A 15,151-nucleotide genomic window follows, 5' to 3' on the forward strand; every position below is an offset into this window, starting at 1 on the left:
GGGTTGCAACAGTGTTCTTGCAGAATGTGAATTGGTCATGTGATGTAAGAGAGTAGTCACCGCTGCAGCCAGTTATGGGTTGCAGCAGCGTTCTTGCAGAATGTGAATTGGTCATGTGATGTAAGGGAGTAGTCACCGCTGCAGCCAGTTATGGGTTGCAGCAGCGTTCTTGCAGAATGTGAATTGGTCATGTGATGTAAGGGAGTAGTCACCGCTGCAGCCAGTTATGGGTTGCAGCAGCGTTCTTGCAGAATGTGAATTGGTCATGTGATGTAAGGAAGTAGTCACCGCTGCAGCCAGTTATCGGTTGCAGCAGCGTTCTTGCAGAAAGTGAATTGGTCATGTGATGTAAGGGAGTAGTCACTGCTGCAGCCAGTTATCGGTTGCAGCAGCGTCAAAGTGGACGTTAACAGTTGGTACTCAAGCGAGGCAGTCACGGTAGGGGAGCAAAGAAGCCAGGACCCAGCAGCCATTGAGTGGGCAAGTACATGTCACCTTTCAGGTCTGGGAAGGGGATGGCGGTAGTCTGCCAAAAAGAACCCCAAAAGGTGGCAATTTTTTTTTTTACAATATTCCACAAATGCCTCATTAATGGGGGACTGACTGACTATGTTCATAAAGACTAAAAAGTTGTTAATAAAATAAAAAGTATATTTTTTATTGTAGAGTTTATAGATTTTTTTCCCTGCAATTTTCTGTCTACCATTGGCTTTTATTTCACATAGGATGCACCTGTATACCAGCGACTGGCGCCGCGCTGTTTAGGGCTCAGTGGCACTACTCGCTGCAACTGCCATCATTTAGGGCTGGGAAGGTAATTGTGGAAGGAGGGGCGGAGGAGCAGATGTGAGGGATTAGCTGCTGGGCTTCCTTCTTTCCACCTTCTATTTTATAATTGGTCGCCCTGCTGCTGTCTTCCCTCTTCTCCACTTCTCTATCAGATCTGGTGCTGTGGAGCAGAGTGCAGCTGCCGGGAAGGACCCTCATACATCACCCCGAAGGAGGCCAATGAGAACCTCAGGAAGAAGCTGAACTTTACTGTCACCTTCTAGAGGACGTTACCATTCCACTGCTAATCACTACTAATGAATCTACTGGTAAGAAACCTTCAATTCTCAATAGATAGAATAGCGCTATTGTATGTGTGCTGTCTACAGATGCAGCAGAGCTGAGCTGCTAAGTTTAAACTCATGATGATATCATGGTAGTTTACATAGGACTGCGGGGTAACACCTTTTAAAAAAAATAATATCTTAATTTAGGGAGTATCCAAGTATAAAAGAATACATTCAACTCTGCTACATCTGTTTATTGCTGTTAAATGAAAGATACACTTTTCTATAATAGTGTTTGTCTAATAAACTTTGTAATGTGTTATAGTTGGAAAGATAGACAGAGAAATCCGTATGAGAAGGATAGATAACTAGATAGTCAGGCAGGTAGATATGAGATGGTGATAGACTAGATAGATAGATTAATAGATTGGAAGATATATATATATATGATATTAGATATGAAATAGATATTTAGATAGATAGATAGATAGATACATAGATTAATGGATTGGTAAAGATAGATATTAGATATGAAATAGATAGATAGATAATAGACTTTTTAGTAGATCTTTTTGGAGTGCTGCAACATTTTTAGTTTTTTGTGAGTGTTGAAGTGCAGAGGGCTCAGGCTGTAATGTCTGACAACCTGTTCTCATTTACTGTGGATGAGCGGTGCTCCCGTACATTGCTTGTATAGATGACGGTTTTGCAGCAGTTGTTCTGGTCTCTGATATTCTGCATCAGATCTGATTAGAGGCTCCAGTTGGTTGCACTGGGAAGTGCACAGTACAGAGACTGGGGGGCTCCAGGCCGCACACCCTGGCACATTGTATTGGATTGTTGGCAGCTTCTTGTTCTTTTCTTCTGTTCTTACAGTTTCTTCATTCCTGATCTTGTTTATGAGATGACCCAGTGCCGCACTGTATCCGCAAAATGTATGTCGTCATTAATACTGGGAGTTGTAGTTTCAAAACAGCTGGAAAGCCACAGGTTGGAGACCATTGTATTATATCTGATACTGTAGATTAAGTTATTAATAGATTAATATTATACAAATTAATAGATTGATATAAGGTCAATTCAAATGAGCTTAGATAGATATGAGAGAGAGAGAACTAGGAAACAGCTCAATGATAGATATAGATAGATACTAGACAGATGTTACATAGACAGAGGTAGAAAAGAGGTAGATGGATAGTTATGAGATGATAGATAGAAGATAGGCATAAAGATATAGAGATAGATATGATATAGATGGATAGATATATGATGCATAGATAGATACTGTATGAGAAAGATAGATAGATAATGATAGATAGATAGATGGATAGATGGATATATATATATGATACATAGATAATGCTAGATAATAGATAATGATAGATAATGATAGATAGATAATAGATATCCACTCTAAGCAATCTTAGGAATGTGTATGGAGTCCATGTAGCTCTATACTATGGAGTTTGGTGCCTCTGTATGACACTGTATCACTGAGTGAGGCTTCATTCACACTAGCGTTAAAGTTTTTCCGGTATTGAGTTCCGTCCTAGGGTCTCAATACCGGAAAAAAACGCTTCCGCTTTGTCCCCATTCATTGTCAGTGAGGACAGAACGGAGGGCTCCATAATGCATTCCGTTCCTGTTTAGTTTAGTTTCCAGACCGGAGAGAAAACCGCAGCAAGCTGCTTTTTTCTCACCGTCCCTGGGATGCAGAGAAAATCGGGCCCCCAATGCAAGTCAATGGGGACGGATCCGTTTTCTCTGACACAATAGAATACGGATGCGTCCTTCATTGACTTTCAATGGAGTTCAAAAAGGATCAGTTTTGGCTATGTTAAAAAAAAAAAAGTTAAAGATAATACAACCAGATCCGTTCAAACGGATGCAGATGTTTGTATTATCAGTAATGGAAGCGGTTTTGCTGAACGCTAGTGTGAAAGTAGCCTTATTCCCTCCCTAGGAGCGATGCCTCCGGTGGAGAATACCTCCGTAGTGAGGTTTCTGATGAAGCACGCCAGTAATTTTTTCTCTTTTTGATTCCATATGAAGTCAGTACTACTGTACCCCTGCCCGAGTCCAGGGGTGCTGTATAGGAAACGTCCGCAGGTGATTTTTTATCCGGTGTATTTAGATTAAGCACTCTTTAATAGAATACTAATAATTCAGATGTAGCAGAGTTGACTTGGTAACTAAAATCTTGGTCTCCCTCGTCCTGTGCCTGAAGATAGTGTAGTAAGTTTACTTGCAGCCCTATGGAAAGTCACAGATTGACTGTAATATTATGATGAGTTGAACCAAATGACAAATTCAGCGACACTACATTTGTAGGATCCTGGAAAAATAGAATGTATTGGACTTTGGGATTTACTATGCTCATGGAGGGAGCAGTGGGGTTTTACTGCTCCAGATGTCTCCCATCCCAAATCGAAGGTGTTTGCACTGGTTGGGCTCCTGCAAACAGTCTTATCTCCCAGGCCGGTCATGCAGAGTGGCCATTTTTTTCTCTGGCGCCCACCCCCTATATTTAGGGTATTTTATCTGCCCCCAATCTAGGAGGAGGGTTAGCACAGGTCAATAGCTGAAGAAAGAGATGAGTGTTTCCTCAAGAATTCCACTGCAAAAGGTGTTTCGCCTGAAGCCACAAATCTCAGAAGCCGCTGTCAGTGTGAGGAAGCTTCTCCACCCTGCATTCATCTCCTGCGCCCCTCTCAGATCCGTGCCGAGGCCTCATCCCACCGATTAAGGGGACAGGAGTCTCTTGTGCTTGTCAGGACAAAGTCGCCATAGGACTGTGCATAGTCACAGATATCATGACATACTTAGCTCTGCTACTTCTTCTTCTTTAGATCAGAGGACACACTCCCAAATCTTTTGTATCTTGCGAGCCGCATTCAGCTTTCAGTGCTGGTCGGAAGGAGCGGTCATGGGGGAGAGAACTTTTAAATGTCTAGAAACAAAAAAAATCCTGATAACACAGGACTCCGGTGGTGAGCCACACAGCAGGGGGGTCCGCCACATGTGGTTCCTAAACTATTGGTTGGAGATCACTGGTTTAGATGAGGGGGGGTTAGTCCTGTCAGCGATAATAGATTGTGGAGATTAGCGTGAGAGGTGTGGAGTATGCCTGAGTACGTCTGTTAGTTATACTGTGTTTCCAACATCTGGGTCATGGCCTCTGTGTTTCAGCCAGGGGCTCCATATGGCCTTGAATTTGTTTGGGGAATGGAGTTCCCGGTGGGCCAGCTGCTCAAAACGGTACAACTGATCCCCTCTATGTAACCAATGTACCAATACGGGGGGGGGGGGGGGGCTCCCTCTGTTTCCATTGACCAGCCACCAATATCCGAGCCGCACCCAGTAACGTTTGAATTAAATGTTGTTGCGCCTGTGGGGGCCTGTAATTCCGTCATGAGGCCTAAGGGGCAAATCTTAGGGGAAACTGGGAGGTGGCGTTTGCACATTACAGACAGCTGGCTGCATACCCGAGTCCAAAAGTCTCTGATCCCGGGGCACTGCCACCAGACGTGGATGGAAGAGCCTCTCTCGCCTCCGCACCTCCAAGTCCAACACGTTGGGTCACTATTTGGAAGTAGAGCATTGATTTTGGAGGGCGTATGTAGTGCCCTCTTGTGAGCTCCTTGTAGTAGTTTTCCTGCAATTTGACACATCTAGACATTTTTGGTGATAAAGACAAAAGTTTTATCTTCTCGACATCTGATAATTTGATCCCTAAGTCTCTTTCCCATTTTGGAATAAAACTAAATTCATTCAACTGAATCTTAGGTAGAAGCAGGGAGTAGAGAGTCGAGATCTTTTTTACTAGGTTCTTTTTGTTGCGCTGCTAGTTTTTCCAACATTGCATGTTCCTTGTGAGCAGATATAGTAGAGGCGAACGGCTTAATATAATGGATGAGATGCTGGAGGTGGAAAGGAGAGAGACCCCCCCCAGACGCAGATCGGAAGAGAGATCTTGTATGCTGGGCAATGAACCCCGAGGGCACAAGTCCAGCAATGGAAATCAAATTTTAAAGGCCGTTGGGGGAAGGGTGTCCCTAAAGGTTTGTTGAGAGTCTAGGAGAGATGACCACTTCATTCTCATATCTATCTATCTCTACTATCTATCTCTATCTATCTCTACTATCTATCTATCTCTATCTATCTCTATCTATCTATCTATCTATCTATCTATCTATCTCATATCTATCTATCTATCTATCTATCTCTATCTATCTATCTATCTATCGATCTATCTACCTATCTATCGATCTATCTATCTATCTATCTATCTTCATGTTGTTTGAATTTAATTACAAAACAAACGGCTGAGCGACCTTGAATATATACTCCATTACTTATCCTGTACTGATCCTGAGTTACATCCTGTGTTATACTCCAGAGCTGCACTCACTATTCTGCTGGTGCAGTCACTGTGTACATACATTACTTATCCTGTACTGATCCTGAGTTACATCCTGTGTTATACTCCAGAGCTGCACTCACTATTCTGCTGGTGCAGTCACTGTGTACATACATTACTTATCTTGTGCTGATCCTGAGACATATGCTGAATTATACTCCAGAGCTGCACTCACTATTCTCGTAGTTTTTGCAGGAAGCAACCGTCAAGCTTGTTGTGATCTACACCTCTAACAGCTTCGCTCAGCTCCTATAATACAGTTAGTTTTTCCAGCTTGCAGTCTCTTTAGAGCTCATTGTAAAAACAACACTTTTCAGAATGCAAATCTAATTGTTCAGCTGTGTGCAGACATTGAAGCAGATTGTGAATGCAGCTCTGGAGTATTATTTCATTCTTTTGGGCTGCATTGCTGAGCATGGTAGTTATCCTTGTGCCAATGTCTTATTAATGTTAGTAGATTGTGGTATCAAATTCATATCTATTGAGAACAATTGCATTCGGACCTGATGCAAAAATAAGGTCAATTGAAACACTGGACATTTCCTACAAATTCCCTTCTAAAACTGGATCTAAGAACAAAGAGCACAGAAATACTGTCCAAAGTGCTGGAATTGCTGTGTTTTCATACAGGATGAGCAATTACTTTCTGACAAATAGATGTAGCAGAGTTGGGCTTGTCGCAGTGCAGAGCTGGTCAGACGGAGCAGAGCTCAAGTTGTCTGGATATGTTATCTGACTTTGGTCTTTAAGGGGTACTCCTAGTTAGATAAGGTTATTCTCTATTCAAAGGATAGGAGACAACTATTAGACTGGTGGGGGCCCGACCACTGAGCCTCCACAATCATGAGATCTAGGGCCCCATATGAGAGGAGCAGAAGGTCAAGCATGCGCACCGCTGCTTCATTACAGCACATGGCTATTTCCAATAAGACTGAACCAATTACAGCCTGGAAAGCCGGCGGGGTACCAGTAACACCAACCAGGCCACGTACAGCTGAGGCTAGGCACTCTAGCAGCTAAGTACTATCCCTGAAAAAGGAAACCATGTTTTTCCAAAACGTGTTGGAATTGTGTGTCCTGGTGTGGCCTCCAGAGCAGCAGTGGTGGCGTCTGATTGGTTTGTGGCGCTCCACCGGCGTGGCATTTCTACAGGATTGTTACCAGAACGAGCGGACTTGTTTGCCTCTACATTACGGCCATAATATCATCTTTGGAAGTATTGGGACCACTTTGGAGAACCCACACTGTATAAGGAATATATCATCAGGATAACGGCTTGGGAATTAGGAGAGCACTAAAAATCCAACTGGAGCAGTCAAAGCCCTTCTTGACCAGGCTCCAGAAGTACCGCTGGTGTATGGAGCGTCAACGGGGTCTCCCATTGCTGCTTTGGTCTTCGAAATGAAGTGCACAAAATGCCACCTCAGCAGAACCAAATACCACAGGGCAGCACAAAATACTGCCCAACCCCCCCCCCCCCCTCCCATTGCAGTATTCAACTGTATCACCGCCCTGAGGACAGCAATACAGGTCAATTCATGAGGGCACCTACGGTCACTGGCCATGAGGAGGGCTCTGGCAGCCCCCTGGAAATTTCCCTGTAGGGTCTATGGCCCGTCCCTGATGACAGAAAGGAATGTGAATAGTGATGGATGAACATCTGCTGGGCCGGTTCACGAACGCGATCGCGATCAAATGTTCGCGAACCGCAAGCTCGCGAATAATACATCTGGTAAGTTCGCGAACATACCAGATGTATTATTCAAATTTGCGATCTCCATAAAAAAAATTTCAATGCAAAATATCGGCAATATAATTTTCGCGTACGTGCATGCGCAAATGCACTATACAGTACCCAAATGCACTATAAAGAAAGTTTTCTGGTATATCACACCAGTAGAAATTGTTTGTTCCAATAACGCTTGTCCCTCTATATACCTGCAGTATAGCAGCAGAACCGCACACAACTGCCGCACAATACAAATGCACTATAACATAGAAAGTATATTATAACATTGTACAAGGAAGGCAATCCATTAGAATATACATGAAGATAAAACGGAACCTTTATTAATGTTACTATGAGGGTCCATTCACGCGTCCGTAGGTGTTTTGCGGATTCCGCAAAACACGGACACCGGCAATGAGCATTCTGCAATTTGTGGACCACACATCGCCGGCACTATAATAGAAAATGCCTAATCTTTGTCTGCAATTGCGGACTAAGAATAGGGCATGTTAAATTTTTTTGGCAGAAACTGAAGCGGAAGTGCGGATCCGCAAATGCGAACTGCAAGGCCATCTCTAAATGTGAATGCAGAGTCAGGTTTCAAGTTGGATGACTGGTAGTTCACGATATGTGGATGTTATTAATACCCTTTTAGGCAGATGCATTTGTATAGAGACATACAAGTAGTGGCTTATGGCTGCTTAGCCTCAGCAACAGTGACCTGGTTGCTGCAGTGCCCCAGAGGACGCTGCTAAAAGGGTTAATTTAATGTTTGTGGTGGCCCCAGTGCTACGCTAGGTCCCTTGGATACAGTCGAGGCATCACCATGTGTTGAGTCCTCCCCTCCAAGCACTGGTCCTTAACTGCAGGACACTAGGGGCTCTGACTGCAATCCTTATATACCATTTCTAGCTATACTGTAACCTTCTAGTGGGAGGGGTGCAGTGGAGAAACTCAGCACAACCAATTACAATGTTACAGCTCCCGTCTGTCATAGTCTTACACTAGAGCTTCAATGATACTCATGGCAAACACACCAGACAAAAACAAGATTTCAGAAATAACATACCTAAAACCAGACATTCAAAAGGACAGTCTGTCTGGTTTTGGTGGTAAACAAGTCAGGTTTTTTTCCCTCCAAAACATGCTCTTCTTTAAAGAGGACATTTCATCAGTTTAGCCCTAGTCTAATTATTGTCTTACCTTATAGGGCGGCCCCCACTGATGCCATGGCACTTTTTTTTCCCCAAAGAACTCCCCCCCGTTCATCCGCTGTTGGCCCCGTTGATTTCGGCACCTTATATTATAATGAGACAACTCGGTTATACTAGGCGGAGACTCGCAGTTTCGCTGGGGGTGGTTCTCTTCTCCCTGGCTGTGAGCGCATCCAATCAGAGCGCACTGCTCTTAGCCGAGGGGAGGGTGAGCTCCTCTCTAGCTAAGAGCGGTGCGCTCTGATTGGATACGCTCACAGCCAGGGAGAAGAGAACCGCCCCCAGCAAAACTGTGAGTCTGCGCCTAGTATAACCTAGCCGGCTCATTATAATATAAGGTGCCGAAATCAACGGGGCCAACAGCGGACGAACGTGGGGGGGGGGTGTCTTTGGAGAAAAAAAAGTGCCATGGCATCAGTGGGGGCCGCCCTATAAGGTAAGACCGTAGTTAGACTAGGGCTAAACTGATGAAATGTCCTCTTTAAACCCTGTAGTAGCTGTGGAAAATTACCAGCTTCTCATTCAAAGTCCCCAAAGTCTCTCAGTATTTAATAACCCTTTCCACAGAGCCTTGCAAATACAGTGCAACTGAACAGGATATATATCAAAGCAAACATATAAAATGCTGTTACACAGTATTAAACAGTATAAGTCAATGCAAGTACCCTTTCAAGTGAAATAAAGTAAGGAAGGTGATGACTTTGCATAGGGGAAACAGGAGCAAATGTCCAAACGTCAATGTACCCCTGCTCCAGGGCACTACATATTCTTAATAGCAATGTATGGGCAAGATATAGTTAATACTGGCAAACCTGGTAGGTTGCCTGGGCGATGGACTTGGTCTGCCCCCTGGTTGTTTAGTTAGTTAGTAAGTGGAGTCTTAGCAGAGCTACAGACTTACAGGTGCAAGCTTCTGCAGACTAGCTCCAAGTCTAGTGAACCCTTCTCTCTGAGACTACAGCTGCCAAAGAAGTAGGTTTATTATCAGAGGACCCCTGAAGGAAAGAGAGCCACCATCTTAGAAGGTCCAGAACTATAAAGGTTGTACAAAGTAACAACAGCAAGGTACCGCTCGTCTATGGCAAAAGACCTAACTGATGTGGAAAGGGTATATTGCCTCCAGTACCTATTAGTCTTGAGACAGACAGGCCATCGGAATAAAAATTATGCACCCCTCAGCCCAGAAACTGCAGAAAGGGTTAACAAGTACAGAACTGCGGGCCTTTGGTTATGTGGAAAGACGGCAAAGTGTCCTTAGAAGGAGAGTCAGGGTGCACTACTACTACCAGCAGCTGGCTTCCCCTCTGTGTGGTCCTGGTATCTTCTCTCTGCTTTAGACAATCGCTGGTTTGAGGACCGTATTTTTCACCCTCTAAGATGCACCCAGGTTTTAGAGGAGGATAATAAGAAAAAAATATTTTCCATTACACCTCAGGTCAGACCAGCAATCAGACCCCCAATGTTAATCAGACCTCAGATCAGACCTCCAATGCCTCAGACCAGTCCCCATGTCAGACATCAGCCCCATCCATCATGCCCCCATGTCAGCCATCATGCCCCCCATATCAGCCATTAAACCCCCCCATGTCAGCCATCATGCCCCCATGTCAGCCATCATGCCCCCATGTCAGCCATCATGCCCCCATGTCAGCCGATAGCCCCCCATATCAGCCATTAAACCCCCCATGTAAGCCATCAGCCCCCCATGTCACATTTCTCCCCCTTCTTTTTACATAATCCCTTCTGTCACATCACGCCCATGTCACATATCTCCCCCCATGTCAGATTTCTCCCCCCATGTCAGATTTCTCCCCCTCCATGTCACACTTCCCCCCCTCCAAACCATGTCCCATCACCCCCTTCGTGTCACATCATGATCACATCATTACCCCCTATTGTGTCACATTTCAGTCCCCCCCCCCATGGCACATCATCCCCCCTCCCGGCCGGCCCTGGCCCCATCCCTATGTCACAGACTACAGACATTGTCCCCCTCCCATCATATCACGGTCACCATCCCCCCCTCTATTTATGATTGTTGTTTGTGTAATAATTTTTTTAAAACACATTTATGCCGTGCGCTGTGGCGCTAGTGCGCTCATCAGTGATCACCTACCCACCTGTCCTGCTGCTACGACAATCTGGCTGTGTGTGAGTCAGACTCGCAGACAGTCAGCTCCAGTCCCTGCTGCCGCCCGCCGCCACTGCGCCACTCGCCAGTCACACCTCCCTGGCCTGATCCCGTGACCGTGCTGCCGCCGAACACAGGCTGGGGTGGGCGGGCATCCGGCGGCGCTGCGGCGAAACTCACAAGTAAGTGAAAAAAAAAAAAAAAGGTTCATTTTTCCGCCCTCCCCCAGGGTGCGCCCTAAGGCAGCCGCTTGGTCTGCCTTATGTTAGCGCTGGCCCTGACTGCTACCATTGTTGTTGCCCATTCACAGCTATTGGGAGGAGACTATACTGGACTGTGATATACTTTGGAACTGTGCCTTGTGCTGCTATATGGACTACTACGCCCATCACTTATTTAGTAAAGAAATACTTTATTTATTGCAACCAATGGGCCGGACTACTGACTCCATCATCTGTCCGCCGGTCCTCCTGCCGTGCACACTGCCAATCACCTAACATCAAGGGCACCCCAACTACTATCAGGCAGGAGTCCCAGAAAGTCAAGGAGTGCACCCTTCATTCACTGTGTATGGCCCGGGGACCGCCAAAGTGAGGACTGCTACCGTGAACTCTGAGTACTGCTACAACCATTATAGCCCCTACCATTTCTCCCATCCTCGCCTCCTCTCTGGGTGACTGCATTGGTGTTACCCAGTGTCTAATTAGATTGTACATGTGGTCATTGGTTCAGTTTGACCTGACACTCTATTAATTTCAGGGACACAGGACCCCCATTCTTGAGTTCGGTGGGTGATTGAACCCCAATATTGTAATAGATATCCCATGTTCTATAGACTGGAGAGAACTATATATATAATCTAACCAGAATACACCTTTAAGTACAGGTCCTTCAAAAAAAATTAGCATATTGTGATAAAGTTCATTATTTTCTGTAATGTACTGATAAACATTAGACTTTCATATATTTTAGATTCATTACACACAACTGAAGTAGTTCAAGCCTTTTATTGTTTTAATATTGATGATTTTGGTATACAGCTCATGAAAACCCCAAATTCCTATCTAAAAAAAATTAGCATATTTCATCCGACCAATAAAAGAAAAGTGTTTATAATACAAAAAAAGTCAACCTTCAAATAATTATGTTCAGTTCTGCACTCAATACTTGGTCGGGAATCCTTTTGCAGAAATGACTGCTTCAATGCGGCGTGGCATGGAGGCAATCAGCCTGTGGCACTGCTGAGGTGTTATGGAGGCCCAGGATGCTTCGATAGCGGCCTTAAGCTCATCCAGAGTGTTGGGTCTTGCGTCTCTCAACTTTCTCTTCCCAATATCCCACAGATTCTCTATGGGGTTCAGGTCAGGAGAGTTGGCAGGCCAATTGAACACAGTAATACCATGGTCAGTAAACCATTTACCAGTGGTTTTGGCACTGTGAGCAGGTGCCAGGTCGTGCTGAAAAATGACATCTTCATCTCCATAAAGCTTTTCAGCAGATGGAAGCATGAAGTGCTCCAAAATCTCCTGATAGCTAGCTGCATTGACCCTGCCCTTGATAAAACACAGTGGACCAACACCAGCAGCTGACATGGCACCCCAGACCATCACTGACTGTGGGGACTTGACACTGGACTTCAGGCATTTTGGCATTTCCCTCTCCCCAGTCTTCCTCCAGACTCTGGCACCTTGATTTCCGAATGACATGCAACAGTCCAGTGCTGCTTCTCTGTAGCCCAGGTCAGGCGCTTCTGCCGCTGCTTCTGGGGAATGCGGCACCTGTAGCCCATTTCCTGCACACGCCTGTACACGGGGGCTCTGGATGTTTCTACTCCAGACTCAGTCCACTGCTTCCGCAGGTCCCCCAAGGTCTGGAATCGGTCCTTCTCCACAATCTTCCTCAGGGTCCGGTCACCTCTTCTCGTTGTGCAGCGTTTTCTGCCACACTTTTTCCTTCCCACAGACTTCCCACAGAGGTGCCTTGATACAGCACTCTGGGAACAGCCTATTCGTTCAGAAATTTCTTTCTGTGTCTTACCCTCTTGCTTGAGGTTGTCAATGATGGCCTTCTGGACAGCAGTCAGGTCGGCAGTCTTACCCATGATTGCGGTTTTGAGTAAAGAACCAGGCTGGGAGTTTTTAAAAGCCTCAGGAATCTTTTGCAGGTGTTTAGAGTTAATTAGTTGATTCAGATGATTAGGTTAATAGCTCGTTTAGAGAACCTTTTCATGATATGCTAATTTTTTTAGATAGGAATTTTGGGTTTTCATGAGCTGTATGCCAAAATCATCAATATTAAAACAATAAAAGGCTTGAACTACTTCAGTTGGAGTGTAATGAATCTAAAATATATGAAAGTCTAATGTTTATCAGTACATTACAGAAAATAATGAACTTTATCACAATATGCTAATTTTTTTTAGAAGGACCTGTATACCTGCTGCATTATGTTGACAAAAGCTAGGCAGCCCCAAACATTAAAATTACAAAGTCACCTCTGCTACATCTATTTTTGTTAACAAGTCTAATACCTTTTGCATTTTCTATTGTAATGAGTAGGCAGGGGACACAGGGCTGAAAAACAGAGGTGAGAACATAGAGCCCCCCTTCTTCCCCAGGACCTTATGTAGTCAGCCATAATTAGTTTCTGTAGGGCATGGATTATACAGGATTTGGATACAGTAGCTGGGAATATCAGACAGAATGCGCCTCCGGTCAATTTAGACTTTAGAATGTATATGAAAAGTTTGGTTCAAATGAGCCATTAAAGGGGTACTCCGGGGCATTAATACTGATGCCCTTTCCTAGGGCAGGGTAATTTTGCAAAATAAAAAAATATTTAAGGACGATTATCGATTAACTTTTCTTTTTTTTGGCATACATATCGCTTACAGATTGATTTGCAGTAATGGGGGGGGAAAAAAGCTACCGTATTCCACTATTGGTTTTTGCACTTTTTTGGCCATGCATAACTAGCGTGGTACTTTTATTATATAAGTCAGTTGATTATGGCGATATCAAATATGTGTAGTTTTATTTGTTTTTCACAACTTTTGCACATAGCAGCACATCTTATCCAAAAACAATGACTTTTTATGTCATCGCAGAGTCAGAACTTTGGGGTCGATGGGACTCGCTTTTAAATTTCTGAAACTAAAAGTTTGCAGATTGATTGCAAACTTTCCACATTTCTGTGGATCTGCAGCAAAATCGGCAGGTGTGGAAAAATGCATAAAATAAAGACAGCAGCTTACTGACCTTAGAGCTCCCCTGCTGCTCTGACATGATGATTCCCTGGTCTCCTATGGGTCTCTATTTGATGGCATGACAACATATGTTTAAGACTGCTGCGGCCAAGCACAGGCTGCAGTGGTCACAGGTGTTGGAACATTATTGCTGGAGCTGCAGTCATTGCAGAGGATTGGGGGGGGGGGGCTAGTTTCATATGATGGGTTACTGTGTACTCCCTCGCTTCAGTCCCTGGGGATGGGTGCAGTGGAAAGGTGGTGCAAAGAATCAGGCCAGAAGTAAAAGAATAAAAGTCTCTCTTTACTTAGTGCAAAGAATAAAATATCCAGCAGTAGTTTGGAACAAAATGAAATTTCCCTCCCCACACCTCTGATATGCTATCTTGCTGATGCCTCTGTCTTGAACATCTGTCTAACAGCTGTATGCTGGCACTTGTGGCTATAGGTGTCCACTTATGAAAAAACAGGCTTTTGAGTTTTCCTGAACGGAACTATAGTAAAGAGTGTCTGAACCACAGTCCCTCACCTGCAGCAGGGTCTGTAAAGCTGTGGTTGCTAAACACTGTCTATATAATGATGTCGCTTTTGGAAAGCTATATCTTTTCAGGTTTCCTGGTGTTCTTGCAGTCTCTCTGGAGTAGTGGTCTCACAGGAGAAAAGGATCTCTTGCCCTAGGAGTTGCTCCTCACTGTCCTAGCTAGAACTCCTACCAAGAGAGGAGAAACTGGGTGGTTAACCCTGTCCCTGCCAACCATGCCATCCATACCCCATCGGCTGCGGTACATAACATATTACTTAATATAACAATTGCAGATAGCCCCAGGTCTGGGGCATCAGGGGTACGTCATATCGAAGCAGGGGATTGGTAAGGGGAGTATACAGTTTTTTTTTTTTTTGGGTCAATTGACTAAGGCGTTCTGCTACTTTGCTTCAGAAAATGACTCCAGCAAATCCGTTGTGCATGAACCTACCCTAAGGAGGGTAAATTGTAGTAGACATACCTACAGTCCTGTACAGCACTCCAGATACATATGATAATAATACCATCCGCTGTGCCAGATGACAAACTCAGCTCAGCTATCTGATGCATGAACGAATGCTGACTCATAGAGTAATTGAGGCTGATGATATAGTTTGGATGGCTGCGTGCTACCATTGCCAGCGTCCTGCCATAAGATCATATAGAGAATTAAGGTATATGCATTATAAGTCGGTGGTTATGTAATCCCTATAAGTCGCACGGGGCGGTGTTATCCAACCTGTGGCTCGTTACAACAGCTGTGAGACACAGGGTGGCCTGCGGGCTCAAGGTATTAGGTTTATAGCAAAGTTCTTTATTATACTGGATTAGAACC

General features: G+C 44.5%; 1 protein-coding gene across 1 annotated transcript in view; it reads left to right on the top strand.

Annotated features, from left to right (window-relative positions):
- The first annotated feature begins 940 nt into the window (after positions 1–940).
- The window catches only part of COL14A1 (collagen type XIV alpha 1 chain), a 206,430-nt gene continuing 192,219 nt past the window's right edge, over positions 941–15,151 (top strand). Inside the window, 1 exon segment of the mRNA XM_044294523.1 lies at positions 941–1,097. The gene's annotated coding sequence lies outside the window, so the exon portion shown is untranslated.

Source organism: Bufo gargarizans, chromosome 5 (genome assembly GCF_014858855.1).
Source record: "Bufo gargarizans isolate SCDJY-AF-19 chromosome 5, ASM1485885v1, whole genome shotgun sequence".
Lineage (NCBI taxonomy): Eukaryota > Metazoa > Chordata > Amphibia > Anura > Bufonidae > Bufo > Bufo gargarizans.